This window comes from Schistocerca nitens, chromosome 3, assembly GCF_023898315.1.
Source record: "Schistocerca nitens isolate TAMUIC-IGC-003100 chromosome 3, iqSchNite1.1, whole genome shotgun sequence".
NCBI lineage: Eukaryota > Metazoa > Arthropoda > Insecta > Orthoptera > Acrididae > Schistocerca > Schistocerca nitens.
Window position 1 is genome coordinate 276877871 of NC_064616.1, and position 15463 is coordinate 276893333.

A 15463-nucleotide genomic window follows, 5' to 3' on the forward strand; every position below is an offset into this window, starting at 1 on the left:
TGCTGGACGTGCAGACCGCGTGAGACGACGCTTCATCCAGTCCCAAACATGCTCAATGGGGGACAGATCCGGAGATCTTGCTGGCCAGGGTAGTTGACTTACACCTTCTAGAGCACGTTGGGTGGCACTGGATACATGCGGACGTGCATTGTCCTGTTGAAACAGCAAGTTCCCTTGCTGGTCTAGGAATGGTAGAACGATGGGTTCGATGACGGTTTGGATGTACCGTGCACTATTCAGTGTCCCCTCGACGATCACCAGTGGTGTACGGCCAGTGTAGGAGATCGCTCCCCACACCATGATGCCGGGTGTTGGCCCTGTGTGCCTCGGTCGTATGCAGTCCTGATTGTGGCGCTCACCTGCACGGCGCCAAACACGCATACGACCATCATTGGCACCAAGGCAGAAGCGACTCTCATCGCTGAAGACGACACGTCTCCATTCGTCCCTCCATTCACGCCTGTCGCGACACCACTGGAGGCGGGCTGCACGATGTTGGGGCGTGAGCGGAAGACGGCCTAACGGTGTGCGGGACCGTAGCCCAGCTTCATGGAGACGGTTGCGAATGGTCCTCGCCGATACCCCAGGAGCAACAGTGTCCCTAATTTGCTGGGAAGTGGCGGTGCGGTCCCCTACGGCACTGCGTAGGATCCTATGGTCTTGGCGTGCATCCGTGCGTCGCTGTGGTCCGGTCCCAGGTCGACGGGCACGTGCACCTTCCGCCGACCACTGGCGACAACATCGATGTACTGTGGAGACCTCACGCCCCACGTGTTGAGCAATTCGGCGGTACGTCCACCCGGCCTCCCGCATGCCCACTATACGCCCTCGCTCAAAGTCCGTCAACAGCACATACGGTTCACGTCCACGCTGTCGCGGCATGCTACCGGTGTTAAAGACTGCGATGGAGCTCCGTATGCCACGGCAAACTGGCTGACACTGACGGCGGCGGTGCACAAATGCTGCGCAGCTAGCGCCATTCGACGGCCAACACCGCGGTTCCTGGTGTGTCCGCTGTGCCGTGCGTGTGATCATTGCTTGTACAGCCCTCTCGCAGTGTCCGGAGCAAGTATGGTGGGTCTGACACACCGGTGTCAATGTGTTCTTTTTTCCATTTCCAGGAGTGTATAACGTGGTGGGTCTAACTTCCTTCGTCCCATTATATTCGTAGGAGCCACTGACACTTGCGCCCCTGTGTCCAACAAAATCTTAAATTTTTTAGTTCCTACTGATCGTACAACTGAACATTCCTCCTCTGTGTACGTATTCGTTGCACTGAAATTAAATGGGAGCTCCCTTAGGTGGTTCTTGGGCCCCCTCTGCCGTTTAACGATTGTCCACCTCTCTTATCTCCACTTCTCCATCCTCCACGCTGCTGATTGGCACCCCTTCATCTATTCCTTGGTGACCGGATACATTGCCTCTGCACATGTCCCGTACGACCACACTTAAAACATTTCACACCGGCGGTAAACACGGTTTGCCTCTCGCGTACCCCTGTCGCCACGTCTATTCCCTCACATTGAACTGCCAGCTGAATGGCCGAATACAAATCTTTCGGATTCCCTTTACGCACTTTCCGTGACATATGCGCCGGTAACCCTCTCAAAAATATATCAAGTGCCCTTTGCTCGGCCTCTTGCAACAGAACACTATTCACTTCATCGCTCTGACCCAACTTCCCTTATCCTATCCGCAAATTTCTCTATCGTCTCCCCCTGTCTCTTTGTCATTGCACTTAACCTCTCCCTAAAGTACCGAGAGCTATTCTGTTTCTTGTACCTTTGTAAAAGCCCTTCCTTTAACTGCTTAAACTGTCCTGCCTTCCTTAAGGCCTCAGATCATTTTACATATGTTTTTGCTTCACCCGTTAATCCAAACCTGGCTATATGTAACAACTGCTCATCAGACGAACCATTCATACTGCTGAAGTCTCCAAGTCCTCCACAAACGAACGCACATTCTCAGATGCCTTGCCAGAAAACGGAATAATCAAACTTGCGGCGGCTGGATCAGTCTCCTGTACCCTAGGCAACAACAACTGATCAGATGTGGTTTCCCGCTCACTTCTAGATGCTAACTCATTTCTCAACTGTGTATTGTCCGCTGTCAATTGTGCTATATTTTCCATCAAAATCCGCACTGCTCCTGGATCTAACACACCTTGCGTCATTGACTCTGCCATTGTGTTGCTTTCTTTCTCAGTTAGTCGTTTTGTTTCGGGATTAAGTACAAGAATAACCTGCTTTCTTACAGCTCCGTATTATCACACTCAGTATCGTCATAAACCCATTCAAAAGTAATCAAATGCCACGCAAAACAACATCTTACTGCCCCAAACACACTAACACTTATTACGACAAAATAAATAATATTCATACCCAAAACATCTACAATGTGGCTGTTGACACTTCATACTCAAAACACAACAAAAAAGAAAAAAAAAAACGTCAAATACTCAAAAGAATAATTTTGACAGCACTCACCACATCTTGTGACTGTAATGGAGGCGATAGGCTCGAACGTCCTACTGGACAGACGACATCCGCTATTCTGACACCAAATGTTGTGGTGTCAGACGCCACCATGTGGCGTATTGAAACTCGACCGAGATTTCAAATGATTTATTTGCTTCCACTACAGTGCTCCTTCACCTTGGTCTGCGTCACTGGCCCCGCAATGCTGACGAATCACCCCAGCAGCCTGAGCAATGCAACGCTGTGTCGTGCCAGCCTTGGCCGGCCCGCTGAGATCCAAGGATATCAGGATGGCTGCATGAGCAACCAACAAAGCGCTGCTCGGTGTGAGCCGCGGGCGGCCAGCTGCGTCCTTCTTCTTGCAGGTGTGGCTGAGATCGCGGCGACCAACAAGCGCCCGCTATCCGGTGACCGTATCTGCAGACATCGCCTTGCGAAGTCTCTGGCGTGTGTTGGGAGCCGAGACGACTACCTGCGGTATCGAGTCGAGGAGTGGCCCACCATGGCTGTCTGCAGATCCCGCGTCAGCCTCAGAGGGTCGAACCAACGACCCGCCGTGGTCTGGGTCATTGGCGCCCCATCTGTTGCTGCGAGTAGCCCAGTGGTGTGATACGCCCTGCTGTCCAGGAGAACTGCCGCACTTAAATGCCCCACGTTGGCCTCAAGGTCGAACCAGTAACCCGGCGGGGACTGGAACACTGGCACTCCATCTGCAGTTGTGTGTAGCCAGTGGTGTGACACGCCCCACTGTCCAAGAAAGCTATCACATAAATCTCGTTAGAAATCAGCACCTATTTATACTCGGCTGTGTGCCTCTGTTTTGCCAAGCGCGCTGGATCGCGTCACGTACGCGTAACACTTAGGTTGGCCGGTGGTCCCCTTCGGCCTGCGACTTGCGCCGTGCAAACTGCTGTGTGTGTGTGGGTGTGTGTATGTGCCTTCTCCAGACGTTCTACGCCACTGGGGCCTCTATTTGCCTTCGCAACTGCTGGTATGCGTAACTCACTGCAATCCGGCCCGCACCTGTCTGTAACTCATGCTCCAAATATCGCACAAAACTAACTTTCCCTATCCTAAACGGCAGTGCCGCTACATTTTGGTCAATACTACCACCGCTGGAAGTCGCCTACCCTACAATCTTAGCAACAAAAGTACCAGTACATACGCTGAAGCTCCAAAGAAACTGTTGTAGCCATGCGTATTCAAATACTTAAGTTGTCTGGCGCAGCTGTTAGATCGGGTACTGCTGTTACAATAGCAGGTTATCAAAATTTAAGTGTCTGAACGTGGTGTTACAGTCGGCGCACGAACGGTGGGACATGGCATCTCCGAGGTAGCGATGAAGATGAAGTGGGGATTTTTCCATACGACCATTTCACGAGTGTACTGTGGATGTCAGGAATCCGGTAAAACATGAAATCTGCGACATTGATGTGGCTGGAAAAAGATCCTGCTCGAACGGGACCAACGACGACTATAGACAATCGTTCAACGTGACAGAAGTGCACCTTTCCGAAAATTGCTGCAGATATCAATGCTGGGCCATCAACAGGTGTCAGCGTGGGAACTAATCAACGAAACATCTACATCTACATCTACATTTATACTCCGCAAGCCACCCAACGGTGTGTGGTGGAGGACACTTTACGTGCCACTGTCATTACCTCCCTTTTCTGTTCCAGTCGCGTATGGTTCGCGGGAAGAACGACTGTCTGAAAGCCTCCGTGCGCGCTCGAATCTCTCTAATTTTACATTCGTGATCTCCTCGGGAGGTATAAGTAGAGGGAAGCAATATATTCGATACCTCATCCAGAAACGCACCCTCTCGAAACCTGGCGAGCAAGCTACACCGCGATGCAGAGCGCCTCTCTTGCAGAGTCTGCCACTTGAGTTTGCTAAACATCTCCGTAACGCTATCACGGTTACCAAATAACCCTGTGACGAAACGCGCCGCTCTTCTTTGGATCTTCTCTATCTCTTCCGTCAACCCGATCTGGTACGAATCCCACACTGATGAGCAATACTCAAGTATAGGTCGAACGAGTGTTTTGTAAGCCACCTCCTTTGTTGATGGACTACATTTTCTAAGCACTCTCCCAATGAATCTCAACCCGGTACCCGCCTTACCAACAATTAATTTTATATGATCATTCCACTTCAAATCGTTCCGCACGCATACTCCCAGATATTTTACAGAAGTAACTGCTACCAGTGTTTGTTCCGCTATCATGTAATCATACAATAAAGGATCCTTCTTTCTATGTATTCGGAATACATTACATTTGTCTATGTTAAGGGTCAGTTGCCACTCCCTGCACCAAGTGCCTATCCGCTGCAGATCTTCCTGCATTTCGCTACAATTTTCTAATGCTGCAACTTCTCTGTATACTACAGCATCATCCGCGAAAAGCCGTATGGAACTTCCGACACTATCTACTAGGTCATTTATATATATTGTGAAAAGTAATGGTCCCATAACACTCCCCTGTGGCACGCCAGAGGTTACTTTAACGTCTGTAGACGTCTCTCCATTGATAACAACATGCTGTGTTCTGTTTGCTAAAAATTCTTCAATCCAGCCACACAGCTGGTCTGATATTCCGTAGGCTCTTACTTTGTTTATCAGGCGACAGTGCGGAACTGTATCGAAGTCAAGGAAAATAGCATCTACCTGGGAGCCTGTATCTAATATTTTCTGGGTCTCATGAACAAATAAAGCGAGTTGGGTCTCACACGATCGCTGTTTCCGGAATCCATGTTGATTCCTACAGAGTAGATTCTGGGTTTCCAAAAACGACATGAGCAAAAAACATGTTCTAAAATTCTACAACAGATCGATGTCAGAGATATAGGTCTACAGTTTTGCGCATCTGCTCGACGACCCTTCTTGAAGACTGGGACTACCTGTGCTCTTTTCCAATCATTTGGAACCATCCGCTCCTCTAGAGACTTGCGGTACACGGCTGTTAGAAGGGGGGCAAGTTCTTTCGCGTACTCTGTGTAGAATCGAATTGGTATCCCGTCAGGTCCAGTGGACTTTCCTCTGTTGAGTGATTCCAGTTGCTTATTGCCTATAATAAAGCATACAATCACCGTTGATCTTTATTTTACAATTGACATTGCCGAATTTCGCCCATAAAAAGCAGTGCTTACGGATATGGAGGCAACCTCATGAATCCATGGACGCTGCATGTGAGCAGGTGACTGTTCAAGCTGGTGGAGGCTCTGTAATGGTGTGGGACGTGTGCAGCTGGAGTGATATGGAACCCCTGATACGTCTCGATACGACTGTGACAGGTGACATGTACGTAAGCAACCTGTCTGATTACCACCTGCATCTATTCATGTCCATTGTGCATTCCGACGGACTTGGGCAATACTAGCAGGACAATGCGACACCCGACACGTCCGAAATTGCTACAGAGTGGCTTCAAAACACTGTTCTGAGTTTAAACACTTTTGCTGGCCACCAAACTCCCCAGACGTGTACATTATTGAGCATATTTTGGATGCCTTGGAACGTACTGTTCGGAAGAGATCTCGAACGCCTTGTACTCTTACGGATTTATGGACAGTCCTGCAGGATTCATGGTGTAAATTCCCTCCAGAATTACTACAGACGTTAGTCAAGCCCACTCCACGTTGTGTTGCGGTACTTCTGCGTCCTTGCGGGGGCCCTACACGGTATTAGGCAAGTGTACTAGTTTCTTTGGCTCTTCAATGCATATTCCACTGTCAGAGGTTACAGAACGGTCTTTGTTTACAACTCTCGACTCGTTCGTTTCACGGGCCCTTACCTCCAATTGATACATTTATCCTTCTCCATCATATTAGAAAGTTTGTAACATCATCATAGAATCACCCCCTATGTACATAGGTTTACAGGTGCCAGCGCCTATAATTTTGACGCATTGTAGCGTCGTTGGATGACGTTTCCGTACATGGGTTTCTGTTCAAAATAATATGTACTCACCCCCCTCTACAAGCCATAGAAACTTGTAACGTGAATTTCCGGACAGCTCATAGAGTAAGATGGATGTTGCTGCTTTACTTTGACTTCCCTTCTGACTTGCGGATCAATTTGATGATGAGGAATAGTTTGTTACTTATGATGAAACAGTTACGATCGCGAAAGATCATTTATTTACAATGTCTTGTTTCGGTTCAGCAGGCCATCTTCAGATTGATTGAACTGTAAACATTATAAAAGGCCGGCCGGTGTGGCCAAGCGGTACTAGGCGCTTCAGTCTGGAACCGCGCGACCGCTACGGTCGCAGGTTCGAATCCTGCCTCGGGCATGGATGTGTGTGATGTCCTTGGGTTAGTTAGGTTTAAGTAGTTCTAAGTTGTAGGGGACTGATGACCTCAGATGTTAAGTACCATGGTGCTCAGAGCCATTTGAACCATTTGAGCCATTATAAAAGTACATGGTAATTTGAGAAATCAGTCTTGCTCAAAATGTACAAAGATTAAACTGAAGAGGCGTGATGTTTTACCCATTAGCTGGAGCTGGCGACGTGCTGAGCAGTTGCGTGCTGCTAGTGGCTGTTCTGATGGTTCAAATGGCTCTGAGCACTATGGGACTTAACTGCTGAGGTCATCAGTCCCCTAGACTTAGAACTACTTAAACCTAACTAACCTAAGGACATCACACACATCCATGCCCGATGCAGGATTCGAACCTGCGACCGTAGCGGTCGCGCGGTTCCAGACTGAAGCGCCTAGAGCCGCTCGGCCACTTCGGCCGGCTAGTGGCTGTATTGCCACGCGTTAAATAGCGCTTAATAGCTCGCCAATTTGCTGCGTTACGTCAGCTGCATCCAAAGCGATCTTACTTTACGTATAAATTTTTATGACGTGCAAATGAAGTATGAAGTTATATGTGTACCGCAACAAATCATTTTAAATGAATGGTATTTTACGAGGGTGACTGTTTCTTCATACGTATTTATCACAAGTAAGAGCGCTGACACTCCCAACTACTTTAGTTAAAATCGTATATACTTTGTATTAACTTGTCTGTCTACCGTTGGTTCCACTGAATGGTATGACACACACACACACACACACACACACACACACACACACAACTGTTGAACACCCATACTGCGAATGCATATTCCACACCCTTCCCGTATTTACCTAACGACAAACTTCGTATATTGACTATGTCTATACTCCAGAAACATACTTATTAATTTTGACGCTACTGTGCTTATTCTGCACCCATGGGGAAACAGAATTGGGTTTTTCAGGACAGCGTCACACCTATTTAGGAATTTGTCACTTGAAGCTACCCTTAGTACTAGCAGGTATACGCAGAGTGGAGATGGCATAGAGATTAATCGTGGTTTGACCATTTTATTAGGTCAGATGATCGTGTTATCATACAGATTTACCTACTTTCCTTGAGTTCTACATTAGGGTTTTGCGTTTTGATTTAAGAATCGTTGTACTGACTGGGAAGTGCAGGCCCGTTTTGGAATAGCATTGCCGTGGAATGAGGCCCGAATACGCCTCCGATGTTGCATATTTATTTATTTATTGCCAAATTATAGACCCGTTACCTGATGTTTAAAACAGGTCGTACATCTTACAATTTTCGTTTTTCATCTTTTTACAGTTTTCTTTCCTTTTGTTTTATCTACAACATTTACAAAGAATGATTCAAAATAACAGTAATTTGAGGTTGAAATATAAATAAAATCTTGTTGTTATTAAGAAGAATATAAAAAAACGATAGGATAGATGAGAGATTTGTTAGTACCATCACCGAGTGTGACTGACGGTGAATACCTCGGAATGGTTTCATCGAGTCGTTGACCGCCAGTCACACACACACACACACACACACACACACACACAAATGGTTATTAGTAGAGAAATAATGTTTCTTATCCTATTTGTTACTAATCCTATGTATTAACTACATTAGGTGCGCATCCATGTACAGCATTTGGTTGGTGTTTTCTTGGCTAGATTGCCAGCAAATTGCTTATTTACTGTCACATCTCAGTTTCCTCCTCCTGTTCCTCCTCATTGTCACTACTTTCGCTGTCACTGTGGGTATCGCTGTCCATCCTCTGGAGATTTCTGTTACGCTGCACATAGGCATGTCTGTGATGTCGTGTCCGCATATACTCTTCATGTGTTGTTTTTGAAATACTGTATGTCAGTGCGTTTAATTGTGCCCATTGTTGTTCGTCTCTTATTGCTGTGTATATATCTATGTCTGTATCTGTGTAATCTAAGTGTAGTGTATGTCTATTGTTCGCGTATTGCCCGCAGAAAAAGACAGTGTGTTCTGGGGAACCTTCTTCCCCGCATGTGCATGTAGGTGTCTGCCTCAGACTCACGCGGTTTAAGTGCGTGGGATAAGGTCCGTGCCCGGTTAAGAAATGTACCATACCGCGGCTGGGATCGATATGTCTCATTCTCAACCGCTCCCTTATGTCAGGGAGGAAGACGTGCAGCCTACGTCCCTTATCACTTACATCCCACTCACCTTGCCAAGTATCCAAACGCCAACTTTTAAGGTGACGTATCGTCTCTATGGGCACACCGGTTATAGTGTGTACCTTATATAGTCTCCCCACCTTTAACCAGTACCTTGCAGCTCTGTATTTGATCGTGATATCTATGGGGCATATTCCGAGCACCACACACAGTTTATCCGCTGAGATGGTACCGAAGGCTCCAGATAGCCTAAGTAGGACACTTCTCTGCCCTCGTCTGATGGATGCTTTGTTGGTGACCACGTTCAGTCTATGTGCCCACGTGCTAGCTGCAAAGCTGAGTACTGATTCGAAGAGCACACAGTGGTATGTACGTATGACTGGTAGAGGTAGTCTGTACTGTTTTGAATTTAGCCTCACCAGTTTGTGGAGTATTTTTTCTGCTTTGTCTGTTGTTAGCCTTATGTGTTCGTGGAAATTCAATTTTTCATCTATGTGTACCCCAAGATAGCGCGTAATGAGTGCTCGTTTCATGTTTGTGTCCCCAATTTTAACCGAAGGATTCCTTTGGAGTGATCCTTTCAGTAAAGTGTATGTTGTTTTGTTTTCGGCTATCCTGAGTTTGTTGTTGTGACACCACTGAGTAATTGTTTGTAGTAATCCACTGGCTTTCTCTTCTAACTGGGTTCTGTTGTTTGCAGTGACTACAACTAATAGGTCATCTGCGTAGGCGACAATTCCGTCTGACCTGTCATCCCCATCCAGAAGTTGTAGGAGGGGTTCGATTGTTATGTCCCAGAAGATGGGGCCGCAGATCGACCCTTGAGGACAGCCTTTGGTAATTCTTTTAATTACTTTCCGGCTGTCCATTTGCCATTCGACTACTCGGTCTTTACAGTAGTCCAGAAAACTGTTGTACAGTGATTGCGGTACCTCCAGATGCCTTAGCCTCTGAAACAGTGCTGGCCACCAAAGATTATCAAATGCTCCGGCAATGTCAATCATTATTGGCATGGCGTATTTCTGTTTTGTGGTGTTAACTATGTGCAGGGCCTGGTTGATGGCATCATCTATTGATCTGCCAGATCTGAAGCCGAACTGGTGTTGGCTCATACCCCTGAGAGCTCTGTGTGTTTGCAGGCGCTTACACAGTAGCTTCTCCTGAATCTTTGCTATGGTGTTTATTAGGCATATTGGCCTGTAAGTCTTTGGATCTGAAGGATCCCTGTCCGCTGATTTCTTAATAATGACTGCTTTGGAGGTTTTCCATACTGTAGGTACCCTGCCCAGCCGTAAGGCATCGTTCAGTAACGTTGTTAGGAACGGGGTGATCTGCGGTGCTAGTTTTTTCAGTGTTTCCGAGTGGATACCATCTGGTCCAGGTGCTTTTTTTGTTTTTGAGCTCTGAGATTGCTAGCGCAACCTCTTCTTGCGCAAAAGGACAGGTGACAGTTGCAGTGTTGCATGGTGTGTGTAGGTTTTCTCTTAGTGTTGCATGATATGTGTGTCTGTATCGATAACGTCGTCAGGGAGCAATTTATACAGCAGAAACTCCGCTGTATTCCTCCATCCCCTCGTCATCGTGCCGTCATCCTGCCTTAGCGTTCCCAGAACTAGTGGGGTTTTTATCTTCTCTGTCAGTATTTTGTATGGTTCCCCCCCCCCCCCCCATATATTTTGCTCTGTTTGTGTTGTTACAAATAACTCCCGTTGTTGTCTACGCGTGTTGTATAGGGTCTGTCTGTATAAGTCTTGTGCATGCCTATATGCTTCAAGTCTTATTCGTCGGTCCCTATCTGCTATCGCCCTTTGATATAATTTTCGTTTGCGTCTTGCGTCTTGTTTGAGTCTCGTAAGTTCGTTGGTCCATGGTACTGGTGAGCAATTTGTGTTCTTTGCTGTTGGTATTGATGTGTTTTGTGCATGTTGTATCACCTGTGTTAACTTGTGTGCTCTATAATCGATATTTCCATTGATGTTTTCTAGATCGTGTCGTTGGATAATTTCCGTTAATTTGTCCCAGTCTGCTTTGTGCAACAGCAAGTGTCTGGTGTGTGATTTGGTCATTGTGTTCTGAGTGTGAGTTAGTGTGTATGTTATGTCATTATGATCACTACTGGTTAAGTTGTCGTGTACAGTCCAGTTTGTTACGTATGCCATTGCTGCATTATTTGCTAGCGTGAAGTCGATATTACTGCGCGTACCATCGAACCCTGCGTATGTTGGTATAGGTCCTTCCGTATTCATTGCATGTAATTGCGTTTCTTGTATTAGATCGGTGATTATGCGTCCTCTGTCATCTGTTCTGTCTGAGTTCCAGAGGGTCGATCTGGAATTAATGTCAGCACCTATCACTAATTTTTTGCCTCTGGCATACATTACTAGGTCTCTGATGTAGTCTGCATACGGCTGTATTTGATGGCTGTATTGGGCGTACATGGATGCAATAACCCATGTGACGTTCCCGTTAGTTATCTCTATGGTAACCAAATGTTGATTGCATAACTGTGTTACCTTAACTATGTTATAAGTTCTATTTAGAACTACTATTGCAGCCTTACAGTCATTGCTGCCTGTTATTGTGGTAGCATGTTTTGGTAGACATATCAGTTGCCCGTTTCTGTTATAGGGTTCTTGTAAACACATGATGTCTGCATGTAGGTCTTGTGCTATTTTAGGGATTTCCGCTCTGACTGTCGTACTGTTTTTTTGTATTATGTTGCAAGATATTCATTTTTTGTCTATGTGTTCTGGGTGTTTTACGTGTACAAAACATTTACTGCCAGTCTGTGAGTAATCAAAATATGTTCGTCCGTGTGCTCTTACATGATCTATATATATTTTGTCCAAGTCGAAAGATTCTGACCTGCGCAGGCAGACCTGGAGCATGAGATCGAGTAGCGGCTCTGCTGATGTAGGAATATTTTCTGTCTTTAGGATGATTCTGTCTGTTTGCTCAGTTACTGGAAAACAGAGAGAATCTCCCTTTGGATGGCACAATCCAAGTAGCATCCGCTGCGCTGTCTGCAGTATCTCTTTTTTCTCTAGCCTACTCAAAAGTAAGTTAAGTTCTAAATTATCATAATTAGGTGCAGCTGGCTTGCTGTTGGTGCTGGTTTCTGTTGCGGTCTCTGAGGTGGTACTGGACGGATTGTGGCTTGTTGTTGGCCGCTGATTGGGGGACATTTTAAGACCTCTTTGGGATGTCACACGGTTACTTTTCGTTTTGTCACACGCCTCTTCAATGCTGTTTGCCTTCACACGTTTTTCACTGATGTTGGTGGTGCTTGCTGGCGTGGTGTCGGCGATGGTGGTGATTTGTATGGGACTGACTGTACGTGTTATGTTGTCTTTGTTTGTGTTTGGAGTGGAGGTTGTTGCTAGACGCACGTTGACATCGTTGCAAATGACACATGTCTCTTCCTCAGATTTGTCCTCATGTAATTGGTCTACTTTTATAAGTCTGGGTCCGGTAGTTTTGAGTTCTGTATTGGTCTGTAGCCTGAGTGTTTCGATGTGTTTTGATTCAGGGACTGCATGCCTGTCTGTTCGTCGTTCCTTTTTCCCGGGGTGAAGAGTGCCTCCCGAGACAAATTTGACTGGTTTGATGTACTGTTTACATTTACGTGTGTCGTAGGGTTTTCCATGTGATGATGATTCTGGTTTGTGTTCATCCTGTGGATGAGTGGTGTGATGTACGTCGGCTGGGAGAAATTGTGAGGGAGTATGTCGGTTTTGTTTGTACATTTTCTTGTGCACAATATATGTAAGCTCATCTTCCAACTCATCTATCCCCTGCATTAATGTTATTTGGAAGTTTATCCAGTGGTGTAATTGTCTTTTAATTTCCTTTGCCACCTCGTAGTGGATGGAACCACAGATTGTTATGTCATCTACACTCCTGGAAATTGAAATAAGAACACCGTGAATTCATTGTCCCAGGAAGGGGAAACTTTATTGACACATTCCTGGGGTCAGATAAATCACATGATCACACTGACAGAACCACAGGCACATAGACACAGGCAACAGAGCATGCACAATGTCGGCACTAGTACAGTGTATATCCACCTTTCGCAGCAATGCAGGCTGCTATTCTCCCATGGAGACGATCGTAGAGATGCTGGATGTAGTCCTGTGGAACGGCTTGCCATGCCATTTCCACCTGGCGCCTCAGTTGGACCAGCGTTCGTGCTGGACGTGCAGACCGCGTGAGACGACGCTTCATCCAGTCCCAAACATGCTCAATGGGGGACAGATCCGGAGATCTTGCTGGCCAGGGTAGTTGACTTACACCTTCTAGAGCACGTTGGGTGGCACGGGATACATGCGGACGTGCATTGTCCTGTTGGAACAGCAAGTTCCCTTGCCGGTCTAGGAATGGTAGAACGATGGGTTCGATGACGGTTTGGATGTACCGTGCACTATTCAGTGTCCCCTCGACGATCACCAGTGGTGTACGGCCAGTGTAGGAGATCGCTCCCCACACCATGATGCCGGGTGTTGGCCCTGTGTGCCTCGGTCGTATGCAGTCCTGATTGTGGCGCTCACCTGCACGGCGCCAAACACGCATACGACCATCATTGGCACCAAGGCAGAAGCGACTCTCATCGCTGAAGACGACACGTCTCCATTCGTCCCTCCATTCACGCCTGTCGCGACACCACTGGAGGCGGGCTGCACGATGTTGGGGCGTGAGCGGAAGACGGCCTAACGGTGTGCGGGACCGTAGCCCAGCTTCATGGAGACGGTTGCGAATGGTCCTCGCCGATACCCCAGGAGCAACAGTGTCCCTAATTTGCTGGGAAGTGGCGGTGCGGTCCCCTACGGCACTGCGTAGGATCCTACGGTCTTGGCGTGCATCCGTGCGTCGCTGCGGTCCGGTCCCAGGTCGACGGGCACGTGCACCTTCCGCCGACCACTGGCGACAACATCGATGTACTGTGGAGACCTCACGCCCCACGTGTTGAGCAATTCGGCGGTACGTCCACCCGGCCTCCCGCATGCCCACTATACGCCCTCGCTCAAAGTCCGTCAACTGCACATACGGTTCACGTCCACGCTGTCGCGGCATGCTACCAGTGTTAAAGACTGCGATGGAGCTCCGTATGCCACGGCAAACTGGCTGACACTGACGGCGGCGGTGCACAAATGCTGCGCAGCTAGCGTCATTCGACGGCCAACACCGCGGTTCCTGTGTGTCCGCTGTGCCGTGCGTGTGATCATTGCTTGTACAGCCCTCTCGCAGTGTCCGGAGCAAGTATGGTGGGTCTGACACACCGGTGTCAATGTGTTCTTTTTTCCATTTCCAGGAGTGTATATACTCTATCGTATTAATGTAGCTATCCTGTAACGTCGTTGAGTGTGTTAGGGGCGGTTTGGGTTCATTATCGACGTAATTCTCCGGCAGAAGATTCATTTGTCTTCTCCAGGAAATTGCTCTTTGGTAGCTTCTCTGTAATGTTGACGGTGATTTGTATTTATGTGTTTTGGGTGGTTGGCTTTGGGCGTTCGTGTTTCTTGCGTGTGTGCTGATTTTAGCTGCCATAGTCTATACTGTCCAGGAGCCGGTCATGCAGCTGTTTATAGGTCTGACAATCACCTCCTTTTGTTTTATTGCAGACGCGGCCTCTGTATTTGCAGGGGATACAGACGCAAACCGCGGACCTGCGCTCACTGCGCTTGTGGCCTTGGTTGTCGCACTTGGCACACGTGACGTCGGCTTTTCTGCAGGTTTTAGTCGTATGTCCTAGGTCGCAACACTTAAAACACGTGTTTACTACTGTATAGTCTTTCACAGAAAGTGATTCGAAGTCTATGTAGACTCTCTGTCTTCTTGTAAGGATTCTGTACAGATGTGGGCTGACCTCCAGTATCTGGTGGCTGAAACCCCTTCCCCTAGGCCCTGTTTTGAATCTTATTTTGACCTCTCTGTCGAAGTCTTCTTTCGTGGTGTCACCGCTTGTATTCTGCTCGTAAAGGCTTTCTAGAAACTCTTCGACGGTAAGTGTATCTGGCACGTGATATACTGCCGCGAGTGGCTTGCGTTTTCGCGGTCCTTCACAGACAATGGTGTGCAGGCCTTTACTCTTTTCTATTATTTTTCGACAGTCCTCCTGTGTTTCCGTTTCTACTATAACTGCAGTCCGTGTGGTTCTGATTGATTTTATATGTATATTCTCTTTCCTGGGATTTGTATTCTTGGTGATGGTCTGTCGAACAGCTTTGGCTTCTTGATTTTCTGTCGATTTGATATAGAGGGTTGTGGCCTGTTTTGTTTTAGCCTGTTCTATTCTTCGAACCTCTTTGGTTTTGGGCTCTATAGTTAAGGCGGCAGCATATGTCGGTGTCTGTGCTTGTTGTGTGACTTTATTAGTTAGTTCTCTTATTTGTTGCTGCAAGTCTTGGTTCGCTACACTCAATTCCCTATTTTCGTTCTCTAATTTCTCAGCCTTCTCTTGCAAAGTTTGTATTTGTAAGTCTTTGACTGGATTCGAGGCTCTCTGTAGTTCTAGTCTTAGTCGCCTATTT